We start from the raw sequence: 20969 nt of genomic DNA on the forward strand, positions 1-20969 counted from the left end.
GAAGGAGCAACCTTAGAGCTTGAACATCAACTAGAAAACCTTAAATGGTTGACTGTATCACTGGCGGATCTATAGGTGCATCCGTCTATTAGGCAAGAGGTGATAATGAAACAACCTTTGGATCCTGAATTGCAGCGGATCAGAGTTAAGATTCAAGATCAGGCAATGAATGACCCTGATTTTGTTTTAGCCAGCGATGGGGCATTATTGTTTTGAGGAAGATTGTGTGTGCCCGATGATTTGGATATGCAAGACAAGATAGTGCAGGAAGCACACAGCTCCGAGTACTCACTCCACCCAGGAAGTACAAAGATGCATAAAGACCTTAAACAAAATTACTGGTGGCCTAGCATGAGAATCACAATAGCCCTGTATATGGCGACTTATCTTACATGTCAAAAGGTAAAAGCTGAGAGGCATCGACCTTATGGTACTCTTCAACCACTCCTAGTACCAGACTGGAAGTGGGATAGGATTACAATGGATTTCGTCACCAGACTACCATGCACACCTAAGGGGATGGATGCGATATGGGTGATAGTTGATCGGCTTACTAAGACTGCTCCTTTCATTCCCATCATGACCAAGTTCTCTATGGTCAAGTTAGCACAACTTTATATGGATAACATAGTGCGCTTGCATGGAGTGCCAGTGAGCATTGTGTCAGATAGGGACCCAAGGTTCACTTCCAGATTTTAGAAAAGCTTCCAACATACCTTGGGATCACAATTGAATTTGAGTACTGCTTTCCACCCACAGACTGATGGTCAGTCAGAGTGAACCATACAGATATTAGAAGACATGCTCAGGGCGTGTGTAATGGAAATGTATGGTAGTTGGAAAGAATATATACCCCTTATGGAGTTTGCCTATAACAACAATTACCAAGCTACAATTGGTATGGCTCTGTATGAGGCATTATATGGTAGGAAGTGCAGAACTCCTCTGTATTGGAATGAGGTAGGCGAACGCCGAATGTTAGGACCTGAAATGATACAGATGACTTGTGACAAGGTCGATGTTATTCGGGAACAGATTAAAGCAGCTCAGTCTCGTCAAAAGAGCTATGTAGACAACCACAAGAAAGACATTGAATTTCAGCCAGGAGAAAAGGTGTTTCTCAAGATCTCCCCTACTAAAGGGTTGCAAAGATTTCATAAAAGGGGGAAGTTGAGCCCGAGATACATTGGCCCATTTGAGATCTTAGCTCGGGTTGGCTCAGTAGCCTACATGCTTGCTCTACCACCTTCACCCGGGAATGTCCAAAACATATTTCATGTATCCATGCTGAAGCGATACGTTCATGATCCATCTCATGTATTACCCGTGGAACCAGAATATCTAGAAGCGGATATGACCTATACAAAGTAGCCAGCTGAAATCTTGGACCGAAAGGTGAAAACCCTTCGCAACCGCTCCATTTCCTTCGTAAAGGTGTGATGGGCTAATCATTCACTTGAAGAAGCATATTGGGAGAAATAGGATGAAAACCAAACCAAGTACCCTCATCTTTTTGAACAACCAGGTACGCCAATTTCGAGGACGAAATTTTTGAAAAGGGGGGGTAAATGTGATACCCTACTTTTTAAACCCGGTCTAATTACACGGTTGACCCGGTTTAACCATGCAGGACCCGAACCGGAGAGGGTTAAGGCGGGTTCCTTATGGACCATGATGGCAAGGGTGACTTTGAACACCGGTTGGCCAGACAAGTCTGAGTCAGTGCCAGAGGAGACAGGTGTACCCAAGCCGTGTACATGCACATATCATAAGGCCATGTATGGATAAAGCTGGTATGTAGCCATATCCTAAAGCGCATACGTATAATATACCTTGTGCTGAGAGTCGAATTCCACCAAAATCCCACTTGTTGGCCAATTTTCGGCCCTCAGGTGGGCAGTCACAGGTGGGCGCATCCGCCCACCTGAGTGACCCACCCATGTGCTACTAATGATTTTAAGAATGTATAAATAGCATTATTTGTGTTTTTCAATATCTCATTTATTACACAGAAGGTTGGTGAGAAGATTTAAGAGGAGAGAGAAGAGAAGGGAGAAAAGAGAACAAAGAAGAAGAAAGGGGAAGGAAGAGGAAGAAGAAATGGATTTAAGCAGCGCCAAGGTTTGATCTTCCCATTCCGATGCCGGAAGAGTGATTTCCAACACGAGATCTATGTTTAGAGGTGAGCGAAGGCTATATTCCTTAAACTTTCACCATACCCAAGTAAACCCCTTGATTTGGGTAGAGTTTCTTGAGGTCTTGTAAATCCACCTTGAGATGATGAATCTAAGGTTTAATAGATGGTTTATGTGTTGATTTTGAAGGATTTGAAGAAGTGTTTACAAGGTTGGAGAAGCATTGGTGATTTGAAGTGATTTTGGGGTTTTTGAAAGAGTTCTTGAGCAAAGAAAGTAAGATGACTTCCATTCCTTAAATCTAACCTAGATCTAGGTTAGAATCATCTTATGAGACATTGAATGTGTGGAAAATGAGATTGGAAAAGCCCCATTTAATTCCCCAATGGTTGGGAAAAATTTCGGGGAAAATGGCAGTTTTTCACCTGCTCAAGTGGGTTGAGACCGGTGGGCCAAACAGCCCGCCTGAGGGCACCTGCCTGAGAGGGCAGGCCCTCGGGACCAACCAGCGGGCCCCTACTGGTGGGCTGATCGGTGGGCCGATCGATGGGCCGACCTACCCGTCGGTCAAGACCGATGGGCCCAGATTGGTGGGCTGACCTGCCCGTCGGTCCTAGTCGACCCTTGGCCTCCACCGGTTGGCCCCTACCGGTGGGCCGACCTGCCCACTGGTCATGACCGATGGGTCAGGACCGATGGGCCGACCCACCCACCTGTGAAGACCGATGGGCTGTGACAGGTGGGCTGTCCGACCCACCCGTGAGGCTCCTAATGTGATTTTTTCGTCCGAATGGACCCAAAACGGACGTGCGACTTTCTTTTAGGATTCTAAACATGATTTTTTCATCAAATCTTGTTAGTTTTGACCCCAAAGTGGTAAAATACTAACCTCATTCACTTGTGATAGGTTCACCAAAATTTATGTTTCTCACGCCGGATCTCATCCGTACTGGGCGTGAGTCTTTGTACACTACAAGTAAGTGGGGAGAGGACATTTGGCCTTATTTTAAGGCTTGTTTGGTATTCATTCAAATGTATCTAGACTAGCCATGTCATCATGCAAATTATATGTAGTTTAGCCATCCTCATATTATTATCACATGTGTGTTGTGTTTACTTTCTCAATGTCAAATGATGATGTGCTTATGTGATGAATGATGGGATCATTGTGCATGATGCATTATTAGACTAGATTCCGTGGTCGGCTTAGAAACGAGTGCATTGGTGGCCCGTGGAATGGGACGTGGTGACACTATGTAATCGTACTATGTCATATAGGAGCATGCGGTTTAGGATTATCATCTTCCCGTGCTACGACCCTTCCTAATAGGGGTTGAGGTGTTGGGTTACCATTTGGGGAGAAGCAGTGGTTGCGGTTGTCGGGTCACTATGGTGGTTAGACATACGCCCGGTGGGTCATTAGGACAGTCGGCAACCTCAGTGGTATATTCAAGAGGGCCAATTGTACTGCTTTTAAATTATTGGAGTCAGCACCTTTATTTTCTATCATTTACTTTTATGTTGAGAGCCGGTAGTCAGCATGCCTTACTTTTCCGAGTACTCACAGTGGGCCTTCTCCGATAGTCCTATGGGCGTATCACGTGATGGAGTTCGTGGCTCGTACCCGGAGTATACGCGCACTGTGGTTGTAGTAGCACTAAACAAAAGACTTAGTAATGTTGTTTAGGTGGATGTGATTTAAAATGAATTGCATAGCATATAGTGCATATGGTTGTGATTGTTGTGTGGACTGTTGTGTGGTCCTTCTTTTCACTTACTGAGCTAGTGAGCTCATCCCACGTGTACACCTCTTTTAGATGATTTTGTAGGTCACCAGCCTGAAGATTAAGAGTCGGGCCCCACAGTTGAATTCCCTGAAGAGGATTAGTGGGTCCCCGAGGACTATGAGCACGACACGGATTGCACGTGCGAGGGTTGTGCTGTGGGACCATAGCAGTGACTCCATACAGGGTTACTGTTTTATTCTTTTGATGATCCCTTTTGTGTACTTGATACGTGAAATGTTATTCTTTTTGTATAAATATCATGTCTGCGGGCCCAAATGTATTTATCTTTGTACTATAATTTGGGTATCAAGTATATTGGGGATATTTACAGGTAAATTAAGTCTTCCGCTGAACTGTTGAACATTATCTTAGTTGTGTGTATGCTGTGGTTGGGTACTGTATCAGATGATCCTGGCAGGTTTGGGTTAACCGGAGTTAACCCTGTCACCGGTCCAGTTCTATGTGAATGGGGTGTGATATTTCAGAGGTACACGACATTGCAACATGTGAGCAGAACTATGGAAGGGCGGGAAACCCCAACACTGGGAAGGAAAAGTGGAGCAAAGACAAGTCCGTAGATGTTGGTTGTGCTATGGAGTCTCACTTAGCTCGGGTGGAGCTAGCAATAGCCGAGGTGAAGGGACACCTTAATGTTGTAGAGCAAAGTGGGGAGGAGCTCGAAGGAGAGCTCAAGGAGTCCCTATTGAGTACTCTCAACACCATAGCATATGACCAATAGGAGGAGTTTGCATCCTTTAAGGCTCATGTGTGGAAGGACATTTCCACCTTCAAGGATCAAATGCGGGAGGCGTTGGCCAAGATAAAAGCTTGTGTTGCTGAGGTACATGAGGATTGGGCTTTATGTAAGAGGGCGGTGGCCGGGGGAGCTACTACCTCACGAGAAGTGCCTAGGATGGAGGTGCCAAATCCCCAGCCATTCCCTGGGAAGAGAGATGCACGGGAAATCGACAACTTTTTATGGCATATGGAGAGGTATTTCGAGGCAATGGCCCTAAATGATGAGGCGTCAAAGGTACGGACCGCTTCTCTCTACCTCACCGATGATGCAACTCTATGGTGGTGTAGAAAGCATGCCGATATAGAGAGAAGTATGTGCACGATAGACACTTGGGATAATTTTAAAATTGAGTTAAAGAAAGACTTCTATCCCAAGAATGCCACCTTCTTGGCTAGAAGGAGCCTAAAAAGGCTTAAACACATAGGTTCTATTCTGGACTATGTGAAGGAATTCTCTACCCTAATGCTCGAAGTCCTGAGTATGACTGAGGAGGAGCTCCTATTCAACTTCATGGATGGCCTCCAAGGCTGGGCTGCGCAAGAACTATAATGTTGAGCCGTGCAGGACCTTGCCTTAGCCATCACAGCAGTAGAGTCATTAGTGGAGTTTAGGAGAGACGATAGTTCTAAGCCCAAGAAGGGCACTAATGGGAAAGGTGGGGGAGGGAAGGGGCCTACGACATACCCTCCCAAGGAAGGTACTAGTAAACCATCTTCAAACAAGGAGGGTAGGCCCAAGCAAGACAAAAGGGACAAGTTCACGCCCAAGGATAAGTGTTTCTTGTGTGATGGTCCCCATTGGGCTAGGGATTGCCCCAAGAGAAAGGCTCTCAATGCCCTACTCGAGGAGAAAGAAGATAATGAGGCACATATGGGGTCCCTACAACGACTAAGTGCGATCAAGGCTAAGACAGAGATCAAGGCCACAAGCTCACAAAAAGGGCTAATGTACATGGAGGTGCATGTCAAAGGTAAGCCCACTCGTGCCATGATAGACATAGGTTCTACACGCAACTTCGTCTCAACAGAAGAGCCGAAGAGACTTGGACTTAAAGGGATCAAGGAGGGAGGATGGCTTAAGGCCGTCAACTCCCAAGCCCATCCCATACATGGTGTTGCTCAAGGGGTCGAGTTAAACATTGGGACATGGAAGGGAACGGTTGACTTGTCGATAGTTCCCATGGATGATTTTCAAGTGGTGCTTGGCATGGATTTCTTACATAGGGCTAAGGCCATACCCATGCCATTTATCAGCACAGTTTGCATTATGGAGGAAGGAGCTCCATATATGGTCCCAACTATACAAGGGACCCAGGACGGCCCAAAACTTCTTTCGGCTATACAGCTCGAGAAAGGAGTTAAGAAGGGGGAGACAACATACTTGGCAGCACTCTTAGAGCCTAAGGAAGATGGTCCAACTAAGGTGCTACCCAAGCCAATCGAGAAGATCCTTGAAGAGTTCAAGGATGTGATGCCAAACGAGTTGCCCAAGAGGCTCCCACCTAGGAGGGAGGTCGATCATGCCATTGAGTTGGAGCCAGGCACCAAGCCACTAGCAATGGCACCATATAGAATGTCACCGCTAGAGTTGGAGGAGCTAAGGAAGCAACTCAAGGAATTATTGGATGTGGGATTCATTCGCCCTTCTAAAGCTCCCTACGGTGCCCCAGTTCTTTTTCAATAGAAGCATGATGGATCGCTTCGATTATGCATCGACTACAGGGCATTGAACAAGGTAACAATCAAGAATAAGTATCCCATTCCTTTGATAGTAGATCTATTTGATAGACTTGGTGGGGTAAGGTACTTCACTAAGTTAGACTTATGATTGGGGTACTACCAAGTCCGCATCGCAGAAGGTGATGAGCCCAAGACAACGTGCATGACTCGATATGGCTCATATGAGTTCTTGGTGATGCCCTTCGGACTCATGAATGCCCTGGCTACATTTTGCACCCTTATGAACAAAATCTTCCATCCCTACCTTGACAAGTTTGTGGTGGTGTACTTGGACGAAATCGTTGTCTATAGCAACATGTTGGAGGAGCACATGCAGCACTTGAAGATCATCTTCAAGGAACTAAGGGACAATCAGCTCTATATCAAGAAGGAGAAATGTGCATTTGCACAAGAGGAGGTGATGTTCCTTGGTCACAAGATTAGAGGTGGAACCTTACAAATGGATGAGAGCAAGGTGCGGGCTATCCAAGAATGGGAGGCACCAGCTAAAGTGACTGGGCTAAGGTCTTTCCTTGGCTCAGTTAACTATTATCGGTGCTTCATTCAAGGTTACTCAAGAAGGGCAACTCCACTTATAGACTTACTAAAGAAGAACCGACCATGGTTATGGTCGGATGCATGCAAAGAGGCCTTTGAGGACTTAAAGAAGGCTGTCATGGGGGAACCAGTGCTTACCCTACCCGACTATGGCAAGACATTTGAGGTACACACAGATGCATCTGACTTTGCTATCGGTGGGGTGCTAATGCAAGAAAGGCACCCCATTGCCTATGAGAGTCGTAAGTTGAATGAGACAGAGCGACGCTACACAGTCCATGAGAAGGAGATGACCGCGGTGGTGCATTGCCTAAGGACATGGTGACACTACCTACTTGGGTCACAGTTTGTGGTGAAGACGGATAACATTACCACTAGCTACTTTCAAACCCAAAAGAAGTTGAGTCCTAAGCAAGTTAGATGGCAAGACTTCTTCGTAGAGTTTGACTTCGTCTTTGAATACAAGCCGGGTAAGGCCAATGAGGTGGCTGATGCGCTTTGTAGAAAGGCGGAGTTATCTTCTCTTAGCCAACCGGAGGGGGAACTTCTAGAGTTGATCAAAGTGGGCCTCCAAAATGATCCTGTGGCTAAGAACATACTTACCCTTACACGGGAAGGCAAGACATGAAGATTTTGGGAGCAAAATGGCTTGCTCTATGCTAATAAGAGGAGACTCTATGTGCCTAAATGGAGTAACCTATGGAGGAACCTCATTCGTGAATGCCACGACACTAAATGGGCTGGCCACCCAGGACAAAGGTGCATGCGGGCATTGTTGGAAGCGGCTTACTATTGGCCTCAGATGTGGGATGACATAGAGGCCTATGTGAGAACTTGTCTTATATGCCAACAAGATAAGGTGGAGCAGCAACCACCCAGGGGACTACTGGAGTCACTTCCCATACCAAAAAGACCATGGGAGAGTGTCTCTATGGACTTCATCAATGCCCTACCCAAGTCAGAAAGATGTGGGTTAATAATGGTGGTGGTTGACAGATTTTCAAAATATGGCACATTCGTGGCAGTACCAAGGGATTGTACGGCAGAAGAAGCGTCAAGGCTATTTCTAAAGCATGTCATCAAACATTGGGGTGTGCCACAATCCATAATAAGTGATCGAGACCCTCGCTTCACAGGGAGGTTCTGGACAGAGCTATTCAAGTTGTTGGGATCATCGCTACACTTGTCAACAAGCTTCCATCCCAAGACCGATGGGCAAACAGAGTGCATTAATAGCTTGTTGGAGGACACTCGTGAGTGCTAACCAACATGACTGGGCCAAGTTGCTTGATATGGCTCAGTTCTCTTACAACCTCCAACGAAGTAAGGCTACGAACCAAAGTCCATTTGAAATTGCCACGGGACGACAACCCTTAACACCAAATACGGTGATGACCGGCTACATAGGGAAGAGCCCTTCGGCATTTAAGGTTGCCAAGGAGTGGCAAGAAAAGCTAGATGTGGCTAAGTCATACCTAGACAAGGCCACCAAAAAGATGAAGAAATGGGCTGACAAAGGGAGGCGACTAGAAAACTTCAAGATCAGGGACTTGGTACTTGTGAAGCTTCTACCCCAACAATTTAAGTCCCTAAGGCAGGTACATAAGGGGCTGGTATGTAGGTAGGAAGGCCCATTCGAGATAACCAAAAAGGTGGGCAAAGTATCCTATGAGGTGAGCCTACCTCCTAAACTCAAGATCCATCCAGTCTTCCATGCAAGCCTAATAAAGCCATACCATAGAGATAAGGAAGACCCAAGTCGTGGAGCCTCAATAAGAGCACCAATGGCTATCACTACTTCCTACGATAAGGAGGCTGAATACATGATCACTGATCGAGTCATCCGAAGATGAGGAGTACCACTTAGTAGGGAATACTTAGTCAAGTGGAAGGAGCTACCAGAGAGCGAAGCAAGTTGGTAACCCGTCGACTCTTTATGGCAGTTCCAAGACCACATACAAAGGTTCCACAAAGAAGATGCGACGAGGACGTCACCGAATTAGGTGGGGGAGAGTGTCACAGACCGCCCACTGAAGGCCCACAGGTCAAGCCATTAAGCCCATGGACTTAGACCATTGGGCTTAGTAAGGCCCAATTTCTAGAGATTTCTACCAAAGTGTGGAACTCTAGATATTTTATAAGGAAATATTATATAGGGAGGTTTCTAGAGTTCTCCACTAAGGAGACGGGAAGCTTCTAGTTTCCACCCCAATCTTTGGATGTAAGACACATGTACATATCTTAGCCAATCATTGTAACTAAGAGTGACTATAAATAGAGGTGCCCTCATTTATCCAAGGCACCAAGTAAGTGAGTTCTCAAGCTATGGAAGTTTGAGGCAATAACAGGTCTATGATGCCCTTAGATGTTCTAGGCCGCACACGCGCTACACTGATGTATTCAATGAGTCTATAGCCTTGGCCGACGAGCTCAAGTAATCTTTGAAAATTTCATCGTGATGGGGATAGATCATTGCAATTGTTGGTCTTCAATGAGTAATTCCTAGTAAGCTTGAGTCATCAGCTCGCGTTGACTACGTCCCTTCCCTTTGTACACACCGCCCGTCGCTCCTACCTATTGAATGGTCCAGTGAAGTGTTCAGATCGTGACGACGTGGGTGGTTCACCTCCATCAACGTCACGAGAAGTCCATTGAACCTTATCATTTAGAGGAAGTAGAAGTCGTGACAAGGTTTCTGTAGGTGAACCTGCGAAAGGATTATTGTCGATACCTGCCTAGCATGACTCGTGAACATGTTGTGTTATGCGATCAAGGTAGGGCGTGGGAGCGTGAGCTCCTTCCTTCCTGACCCTTGTAAAAGGTTGGCCTACGATCCTTCGTAGCATTTGACCCAAACACAACCACCGGCGCAGTCGGTGCCAAGGAACTCGCAACGAAAAGGACATGACATCATTGCGCCTTTGGTGTGGTGTGGTCATCCTAGATTCGAATCTTTATCTTAACGACTCTCGGCAATGGATATCTCAGCTCTTGCATCTATGAAAAACGTAGAGAAATGTGATACTTGGTGTGAATTGTAGAATCCCATGAACCATCGAGTCTTTGAACGCAAGTTGCGCCCTAAGCCATCGGGCTGAGGGCATGCCTGCCTGGGTGTCATGTGTCATGTTGCCCCACCTCCTTTACCCCTTGTGGTGGTGGTGCGGAGCAAAGATTGGCCCCCTGTGTCTCTGTTTGAGGTGCAGTCAGCCCAAAGTCAAGGGCTCCTTGTGTGACAAGCTTCACGATGAGTGGTGGGTCGAGCCACTTTGCAATTGTTCAGACATCATGTGTGTGTTCTGCTCCCATTGGGCTCTGGTGACCCTGATTACCATTCGATGGCATTTCGACAGTGACCCCAGGTCACGCGGGGCTACTCACTGAGTTTAATCATATCAATAAGCGGAGGATAAGAAACTTACGAGGATTCCCTTAATGACGGCGAGCGAACCGGGAAGAGCCTAGCTTGAGAATCGTGCGGCTTTGTCATTCGAATTGTAGTCTGTAGAAGCATCCTCAGTGGTGGACCTGGCCCAAGTCCCCTGGAAGGGGGTGCCGGAGAGGGTGAGATCCTCTTCATGTTCGAACCCTATCGTACCACGAGGCGCTGTCGACGAGTCGGGTTGTTTAGGAATGTAGCCCCAATTGTGCGGTAAATTTCATCCAAGGCTAAATATGGGCGAGACACCAATAACAAACAAGTACCGTGAGAGAAAGATGAAAAGGACTTTAAAAAGAGAGTCAAAGAGTGCTTAAAATTGTCGGGAGGGAAGCAGATGGGGGCCAACGATGCATCTTGATTGGATGCGAAACGGTTAATAATCAGTCCGCCCTCGACTCGGGGTATAGACCGATGTGGATTGCGATGGCGTCCCAAGCCGGGTTATCGCGTTTTGCTTGAGGAGATGTCATCACCATGATCATGGTAGGCAACATGTGCCTCGATGGCATGCCTATTGGCAACTGCATGCTTCGGGCATCGGCCTGTCGGGCTCCCTATTTGACCTGTCTTGAAACACGAACCAAGGAGTCTGACTTATGTGCGAGTCAATGGGCGAGTAAAACCCATAAGGAATAAGGAAGCTGACTGGTGGGATCCCCTTGTGGGTTGCACCATTGACCAACCTTGATCTTTTGTGAAGGGTTCGAGTGAGAGTATACTTGTCGGGACCCAAAAGATGGTGAACTATGCCTGAGCAGGGCGAAGCCAGAGAAAACTCTGGTGGAGGCCCGCTGTGATACTGACATGCAAATCATTCGTCTGACTTGGGTATATGGTCGAAAGACTAATCAAACCATCTAGTAGCTGGTTCCCTCTGAAGTTTCCCTCAGGATAGCTGGAGCCCACAGGCGAGTTCTATTGGGTAAAGCCAATGATTAGAGGCATCGGAGGCACAACGCCCTCGACCTATTCTCAAACTTTAAATAGGTAGGATGGTGTGGCTGCTTTGTTGAGCCACGCCATGGAATTGATAGCTCCAAGTGGGCCATTTTTGGTAAGTAGAATTGGCGATGTGGGATGAACTAGAAGCCAGGTTACGGTGCCGAATTGCACGCTAACCTAGAACCCACAAAGGGTGTTGGTCGATTAAGATAGCAGGACGGTGGTCATGGAAGTCAAAATCCGCTAAGGAGTGTGTAACAACTCACTTGCCGAATCAACTAGCCCCGAAAATGGATGGCGCTGAAGCGCGCAACCTATACTCAACCGTCGGGGCAACTGATAGGCCCTGATGAGTAAGAGGGCACGACAGTCGCCATAAAACCTGGGGCGTGAGCCTGGGCGGAGCGACCGTCGGTGCAGATCTTGGTGGTAGTAGAAAATATTCAAATGAGAACTTTGAAGGCTGAAGAGGGGAAAGGTTCCATGTGAACAGCACTTAGACATAGGTTAGTCGATCCTAAGGGACGGGGGAAGCCCGTTAGAGAGCATGTATGCTCACGTGCTCCGAAAGGGAATTGGGTTAAAATTCTCGAACCGGGACGTGGCGGTTGATGGCAACGTTAGGAAGCCCGAAGACATCGACGGGGGCCTCGGGAATTGTTATATTTTCTGTTTAACAACCTTCCCACCCTGGAAATGGCTTAGCCAGAGGTAGGGTCCAGCGGCTGGAAAAGCACCGCACGTCGTGTGGTGTCCGGTGCACCCCTGGCAGCCCTTGAAAATCCAGAGGACCGAGTGCCGACCACGCACGATCGTACTCATAACTGCATCAAGTCTCCAAGGTGAACAACCTCTGGTCGATGGAACAATGTAGGCAAGGGAAGTCGGCAAAATGGATCCGTAACCTCAGGAAAAGGATTGGCTCTGAGGGCTAGGCACAGGGTCCCAGTTTTAAACCCATCAGCTATCGACAGACTACTCGAGCTGCTTTCACAGTGAGAGTAGGCCACCGCGTGCTGGTCAGGGTGATGGACTGGGAATGGCCCCCTCGGGGTCCTTCCCCGGGCATCGAACAGTCAACTTAGAACTGGTACGGACAAGGGGAATCCGACTGTTTAATTAAAACAAAGAATTTCGATGGTCCTTGTGGATGCTCACGCAATGTGATTTTTGCCGAGTGCTCTAAATGTTAAAGTGAAGAAATTCAACCAAGCGTGGGTAAACGGCGGGAGTAACTATGACTCTCTTAAGGTAGCCAAATGCCTAATCATCTAATTAGTGACGCGCATGAATGGATTAACGAGATTCCCACTATCCCTGTCTACTATCCAGTGAAACCACAGCCAAGGGAACGGGCTTGGCAGAATCAGTGGGGAAAGAAGACACTGTTGAGATTGACTTTAGTCCAACTTTATGAAATGACTTGAGAGGAGTAGGATAAGTGGGAGCTCGAAACGGCACAAGTGAAATACCACTACTTTTAACGTTATTTTACATACTCCGTGAGTTGGAGGCAGGGCTCTGTCCCTCCTTTGGACCCAAGGCCAGCCTTGGTGGGGTGATCCAGGTAGAGGACACTATCAGGTGGGGAGTTTGGCTGGGTGGCACATCTGTTAAAAGATAACGCAGGTGTCCTAAGATGAGCTCAACGAGAACTGAAATCTCGTGTGGAACAAAAGGGTAAAAGCTTGTTTGATTCTGATTTCCAGTATGAATATGAACCATGAAAGAGTGGCCTATCTATCCTTTAGACCTTCAAAATTTGAAGCTAGAGGTGTCAGAAAAGTTAACACAGGGATAACAGGCTTGTGGCAGCCAAGTGTTCATAGCGACGTTACTTTTTGATCCTTCGATGTCAGCTCTTCCTATCATTGCGAAGTAGAATTCGCCAAGTGTTGGATTGTTCACCCACCAATAGGGAACGTGAGCTGGGTTTAGACTGTCGTGAGACATATTAGTTTTACCCTAGTGATGATAGTGTCACGATAGTAATTCAACCTAGTACGAGAGGAACCGTTGATTCACACAATTGGTCATCGCACTTGGTTGAAAAGCCAGTGGCACGAAGCTTCCGTGTGCCAGATTTTTCCTTAATTTCATACCATGTTTCATTTGATTTGGATATTTGAAGCTCAAAAAATAGACCGGTATATTTTATTGGGGGGTTCATGTCTCCTTCTGGAAAGGGGCAAAGAGCATAAGAGCTACCTTGATGGAGGGGGTGCCACTCCCCGAGTGATTTTCGAGGGGCCACATAGAGGGGCAGCAGACAATGTTGTTTGAGATTTTAAAATGTAACCGTAAGCGTACGGATCAGTGTAGCTACGGGTCAAACACAAGGAGAGCAGCCACTTTATTTTTAATTTCTTTTAATAATGCGAAAGTGAACTGATTAATGGTTGTGATGTAATTCTAATTACCGTCCTAAAAATAACGTCCTAACCATTCGTCATCTAAGAATTTAAAGACGCAAGCCACGCAATTAAAATTAAATATATAAATAATTGAAAATAAACAACCCACGCAATTAAAAAAATAAATAAATAAAGGAAAAAAAAAAGCTGAAATAAAAATAAAGTAAAAGAAAGGGGATAAAGCTAGAGAGAGACTCACAAGTAGGTTTCTCTACTTAGCCCGAGGGATGCATCATAATATGAGCTTCCCTACTTGACCAGAGAGTCACTCTTACAAGGGTTACTCTACCTGACTTTAGAGAAAGGGAGACAATTAAAATAAAAGCAATAAATCGATGGTTCTATGGCTAGGAGGGGCAAATCCAACACATACACTAGCCATGAACCTTGGGGGAAAGGAACAGCAATAATGTAACGACTGAAAATAAAAATCCTAAATTAAGAAAGAAAGGGTAGTCATAAGAGGGAATGAGAGGGGGGAGAGAAGACTACTGAAGGAGCCTACTTACTTGAATCAATGCTTGAACTTGAAAAAAAATTGCTCCACAGCTTTTGATCTTGTCACCTAGATCTAAGCCTAGAACTATAATTAAAAAATTACAACTCAATTGCATAAATCCTAAACATAAAAAGAACTAAATAAAAATAAAAGAGTGCTTGCATTAATTGACATAAAAAAAAAAACTATAACAAAAGTGATTAAAGCCAAAATAGAGAAGAACTAAAATCAAAGAGTGAGAGAGGGAGAGAGAGAGCAACTAAAAAAAAACTAGAAGAAGAATGAATTGTCTCTCCTCCTCTTACATGAGTTGTATTTATAGGGAATGGGGAGGTAGGGTAACAAATTTTTCTTTCCTAAAAGGGAGAAACCCACAATTGATTGTGAGATCTTTTGAGTCCAAAAGTGCTAAGATGGAGGAGAGAGAAGAGAGAAATAAATTTAGAGAAATTTTTTTTTGCTTATTTTCTTTCCTCTTTTTTTTTTCTAATTTTTTTTTCTTCTTTTTCTCTCTCCTAGGGACGATTTTTTTCTTCCTTTGTGTGATTTGGACAATCTTTGGTGATGATGTGGAGGAGAGAGAAGATTTGGACAATCTCTATTTCTCCCTTTTTTTCTTTCCTTTTTTTTCTCTTCTTGCTTCCACGATTTTCCTTTCCTTTTTTTTTCTCTTCTTGCTTCCACGATTTTCCTTGCTTCTAATTTGATGTGGAAATCCCCTCCATGCCCTTAGTGCTTTAAGTGAATGAAAAGCAGGAAATCTTCAACAAATTCTCTAAAAAATACAACTATGAGATTCGAACTTGAGATCTCTTGGTGAGCAAGGGAATTTTGCACACCATAGTTCACCAACTACATTAGGTAGTTGTTGTTACCAAAAACAAATCTTTAATCACTTAAGGATGTGGTCCATCGATCCTTGTTGGCATTTGGAGTATTCCTTGTACCTCTGGGACAATTGCAAACGGGTTGGTTCTGTATCTCGGTTCAGTTCTGATCCATTATTCTTTTTCTGACCCGAAAAGAATAATCATTTGTACGGGTGACCAAACGAATGTGTACTTTTAATTGAACACGTCCATCTTGCTCAGAATTTCATCCTCTTCGCAACCATGAAAAGAAATAGGACCTCTTTACGTGTAAAATTGAAGATATAATACCCGATAATCCTTAAGGCCTTAAAAATATAAAACCTGCAAAAAGAGAGTAAAACCCAAGGTAGCTCCATTCTAAATATGTAAAATGCATGTTTTACTACCCTAGATTTCACACATAAATGTGCTCATCAGAATTCCCCCACACTTAGACTTTGCTACTCCTCGAGCAAAACAAAAAGAAAAGAATAAAAACAAAAAAAACCTAACTCACTTTCGTAGGAATCACGGTTGCACTTAGCATGTGCAACAAGTCTTTAAACCCCTAGGTCACCGCTAGTGGACGAGTTGTGTCTCGTGGGTATTTGCAGTGAATATACACCCAAAATTCAAAATAAACAAATCTCAACTTTGGCTAAAGGTATGGTTCATACCAATCCGGAGCAAAGATAATTTCTCTTACAAGGGACCCCACACTTGAACTTTTATTACCCTTTATCAATTCCAGGCACTAGCATATTTCTTAATTTGGAACTCACCTCATCTCTTCCAAAACATCCTTATCTTAAGGTAAAACCACTTGTGAAGAAATAGGGAACCAATGACTAAGGCGTTGGAGTGTTTTTGACCAAACATGTTACCAAGCAATAATGACATTTGCACATTTTTTTTTCTCTTTTTTTCTGCTTAATAAACTCTATTCTACTCCACTACTTTTGGCCTGAATGACATGGTGGAGCAAACACCAGACACCCAAGTTACTATGTAGCTTCGCTTTTTGCATATGTCCACAAAGGCAGTGATGCTAGAGTTACTTCAGAAGTTTCCTCCCAAGGAATTTCGATCAAGACACCACGCTTCCTGAGGCGCAATGCCCTGTCTAGTTCCAAGGGAATCAACTCTTATTCTTCTTTATACCACATTTCTACATTTCATTTAAAATTGTGCATTTATCAACCCATGCCAAATTAAAAAGAAGGTCTCAACTCCAAATCAAAAGTACAAGGAACCCATAGACTTACATATGGTCCATCACCATAAAACAGGGGTCTCTTATTTTTCAAAAGAAAGTCCCATCTCAAGACACATGCTTGTTTCTTTCTTCTCAACAGGGTTTTTATACGTTCAAAATGGGTACCTTCGTCAAAACTTTTATTTTCATACATCAAGCATCTGAATGGTCTGATCATTAGCCAAAAGCCATAGTAGGACTTCATCCTTAGCAAGCTCAAAAATAAAAAGAAAAACAAACAAAATAAAGTGAAAGAAAAAAAAACAAAAACTGGTTTCCCTCCCCCATACTTAAGTCATGCAATGTCCTCAATGCATGGAAAAAATTAAAAGCAAAGACAATGCAAGGGGGTCATACCTGATTAAAAATTAGTCATCAGTGTAAAAAGGTTCATGGAGTTCCATGACCTCTTCACTACTAGTAGTGGGAAACTCGAGGAACGGTTTCAAACGCTGACCATTAACCTTCGAAATTACCCCTGTTCCTAGATTCAAAATCTCCACAGCCCCATGGGGATATACATTATAAACAATAAATGGGCCATCCCATCGGGATCTAAGCTTACCAGGAAAAAGATGCAATCGAGAGTTGTACAATAAGACCTTATCACTAATTGCAAAAGATTTACGCAGAATGTGTTTATCATGGAAAGCTTTGGTCTTTTCCTTGTAAATTTTAGAACTTTCATAGGCTTCATTCCTAAGTTCCTCCAACTCAGATAGTTGGAGCCTACGATGAATTCCTGCATCAGACAAATCATAGTTAAGCTTCTTAATGGCCCAAAAGGCCTTATGCTCCAACTCAACTGGTAAGTGACAAGCTTTTCCATACACCAAACAGTAGGGAGACTGGCCAAGGTCAGTCTTGAATGTAGTCCGATGGGCCCACAAGGCATCAATGAGCCTAAGGGACCAATCCTTACGGTTGGGATTAACAGTTTTCTCCAAGATTTGTTTGATCTGCCTATTAGACACCTCCACTTGACCACTAGTTTGGGGGTGATAAGGGGTAGATAACTTATGGGTGATCCCATACTTTTTCATTAGGGCCTCAAAAAGCCGATTACAAAAATGAGTACCCCTATCACTAATTATTGCACGTGGTGCACCAAAGCGGGAAAAAATGTTCTCTTTGAGAAACTGGACCACCACTTTGTGGTCATTAGATTTACAAGGTATGGCCTCTATCCATTTAGAAACATAATCAACGGCCAAAAGTATGTACAAATTCCCAAAGGAATTAGGGAATGGTCCCATAAAATCGATGCCCCATACATCAAAGATCTCAACTACCAAAATAGGGTTGAGGGGCATCATGTTCCTTTTATTGATACGGCCAAAAGACTGGCAGGCAGGGCAAGCCTTGCAAAAATCAAAAGCATCTCTAAAAAGAGTGGGCCAATAAAATCCGCATTGGAGAACCTTTGCGGCAGTCTTCTTAGGTCCAAAGTGTCCACCACATGCATGATCATGACAAAAAGAGAGAATAGAATGTTGCTCATGATCAGGAACACATCGTCGGATAATCTAATCTGGACATATCTTAAACAAATAAGAATCATCCCAGAAAAAGTGTTTAACTTGGGAATGAAACCTATACTTATCTTGAGTGGACCAGTGATCCAGAGTCACACCTGAAACTAAGAAGTTGACAATGTCAGCAAACCATGGTTCACTAGACATTGCAAATAATTGTTCATCTGGAAAGTTCTCGTTGACTGGAGAATCAACAGTCAAGGAATTGGGAAGCCGGGATAAATGGTCTGCAACTAGGTTTTCAACTCCTTTCTTATCCCTAATTTCTAAATCAAACTCTTGCAAAAGTAAAACCCACCTAATGAGACGGGCTTTGGCATCCTTCTTCTGAACTAGGTATCTGAGAGCAGAATGATCAGTATACACCACCACATGTGAACCAACTAAGTAAGACCGAAACTTTTCTAATGCAAACACAACAGCTAAAAATTCTTTTTCAGTGGTTGTATAATTGAGTTGTGCATCATTTAAGGTCCTACTAGCATAGTAAATGACAGTGGGTAACTTATTAATCCTTTGACCTAAAACTGCTCCTATGGCAAAATCTGAAGCATCACACATCAGTTCAAAAGGTTCAGTCCAAATAGGTGGTTGAACAATGGGTGCATTGGTCAACTCCTTCTTAAGTTGCTTGAAGGATTCTAGGCACTCTTTGGAAAATTCAAAAGTCTGATCTTTGACAAGTAATGAGGTGAGAGGTCGGGCTAACTGACTAAAGTTCTTAATAAACCTTCTGTAGAAGCCTGCATGCCCTAGAAAAGACCGAACATCCTTAACAGATTGAGGAAGTGGTAAATTATCAATTAAATCCACTTTGGCTCTATCTACCTTAATTCCCTCCTTGGATATTACATGGCCTAAAACAATACCAGATTTAACCATAAAATGGCATTTCTCCCAATTCAAAACCAAATTCTTAGATATGCACCTTTTCAAAACTAGGGAAAGATGATGAAGACATTCAGAATAGGAATTCCCATGAATTGAAAAGTCATCCATAAATACTTCTAAGAATTTTTCGACCATGTCAGAAAAAATGCTCATCATGCATCGTTGGAACGTAGCAGGGGCATTGCAAAGCCCAAAGGGCATACGCCTGTAAGCAAATGTTCCATATGGGCATGTAAAAGTGGTCTTATGTTGGTCCTCTAAAGCAATTGGGATTTGGTTATAGCCAGAATATCCATCAAGAAAGCAATAGTATTCATGTCCAGCTAACCTCTCTAACATCTGGTCAATGAATGGCAATGGGAAGTGGTCCTTCCAGGTTGCCGCATTTAACTTCCTGTAATCAATGCACACACGCCATCCTGTTTGGACACGGGTAGGGATCAACTCATTATTGGCATTAGGAACTACAGTCACACCAGACTTCTTAGGCACTATGTGAACTGGGCTTACCCATTGGCTGTCAGAAATAGGATAAATTATTCCATGATCCAAGCACTTTAGGATCTCTTTCTTAATGGCTTCCATCATCACTGGGTTAGCTCTTCTTTGGGGTTTCGTGGATGGTTTGGAATCCTCCATAAGATGTATATGATGTTGCACAATAGAAGGGCTTATACCCTTGATATCAGCCATGGTCCAACCTAGGGCTTCCTTATTATCTTTTAACACTTTAAGTAACTCCTCTTCCTGGCTAGAAGTCAAATTTGAAGAAATTATTACAGGAAGAGTCTGGTCAGGCCCTAGGAAAGCATATCTCAAATTAGATGGCAACTCCTTAAGATCTAGCTTAGGGGGCTCAACTATGAAAGGTTTGGGAATGGAATTGGAAAGGGGTCCTAAGGGCTCCACAAGTGTGTGAAGACTCAAGACTTCAGAAAAGAAATTTTCACTATCATCATCCAACTCATCCATACACTCTTGGAATTCTGAATCAAAATCAATATCAAAGTTGGTAACTAAATCATCAGAAAAATCCAAAAAATCCTCAAGCATATTGATCTCTTCTTCCATATGTGGTTGCTTGCCAATCCTAAACATGTTAAACTCAACAGTTTGGTTACCAAAAGATAATCTTAGGAAACCATTTCGGCAATTGATTAATGCATTACTGGTAGCCAAGAATGGTCTTCCTAGAATTATAGGGATCTCATCCTTGGTTGAGAAGGGCTTAGTATCTAACACAATGAAATCAACAGGGAAAATAAATTCCCCCATCTTTAGTAAGACATCCTCAACCATCCCTTTAGGAATCTTAACAGACCTATTTGCCAACTGAAGAGTAGTTCTAGTGGCTTTCAATTCTCCCAATCCTAGTTGCTTGTACACATGGTAAGGTAAAAGATTCACACTTGCGCCAAGGTCAAGTAAGGCATGCTCAATATAGGTGTTGCCTATGACACAAGATATGGTAGGGCTCCCTGGATCCTTATACTTGGCTGCTATAGGCTGAGTAATTATGGAATTAATGTTACCTGCCAAGAACGCCTTTTTGGGCACACTAGTGATACGTTTGTGAGTACACAAATCTTTCAGTACCTTTGCATAGGCGGGGATCTGGGATATGGCATCCAAAAGAAGGATGTTCACTTCTACCTTTTTGAAAACTTCTAAAATTTTGTCCATGGAAGCAGTCTTCTTTTTGTTTACCAAGCGATTAGGAAATGGGACAGGATGAACATAAGGGCTGTTAGGGATTTGCCCCTGTTCAGAAGAATCATTTTTGGTTTCCTCAACCAAATCATCTTTAGTTTCAGAAAAATCTTTAGGTTCATCAGACGAACCTGGAACAAGAGGCACATTTGTATCCTCAAATGAAGAAGAGTTAACAGGAGTAATAGATGGGGAAGATTTAGGAACACTCTGTAGGTACTCTCTACCACTCCTAAGGGCATAAACAACATTACATTGGTTAGAGGGCCCTTGTTGAGTCTGACCTTGTACTATATTCAGTGGTGCATTAGTTAGTCCTTGTGAACTAACAGGTTGATGATGCCTAGGGTTAGGCTCTGGTTGACTGGGTAAAGTTCCCTTCTCCCTCTCACGCATAATTGAGACAACTTGAGTGAGTTCTCTTGTAAGATTT

At 43.9% G+C, this 20969-nt stretch overlaps 1 non-coding gene and 1 pseudogene across 1 annotated transcript; both read left to right on the top strand.

The window, feature by feature from the left end:
• The first annotated feature begins 9961 nt into the window (after positions 1–9961).
• Positions 9962–10117, top strand: LOC122070165. The gene has a single exon (XR_006137681.1). It is a non-coding gene; the product is annotated as a 5.8S ribosomal RNA (ribosomal RNA).
• Positions 10118–10350: 233 nt separating this feature from the next.
• On the top strand, positions 10351–13530 carry LOC122070174 (annotated as a pseudogene).
• The last annotated feature ends 7439 nt before the right edge of the window (positions 13531–20969 follow it).

The sequence above is a fragment of the Macadamia integrifolia genome, unplaced genomic scaffold (assembly GCF_013358625.1).
Source record: "Macadamia integrifolia cultivar HAES 741 unplaced genomic scaffold, SCU_Mint_v3 scaffold840, whole genome shotgun sequence".
Taxonomy (NCBI): Eukaryota; Viridiplantae; Streptophyta; class Magnoliopsida; order Proteales; family Proteaceae; genus Macadamia; species Macadamia integrifolia.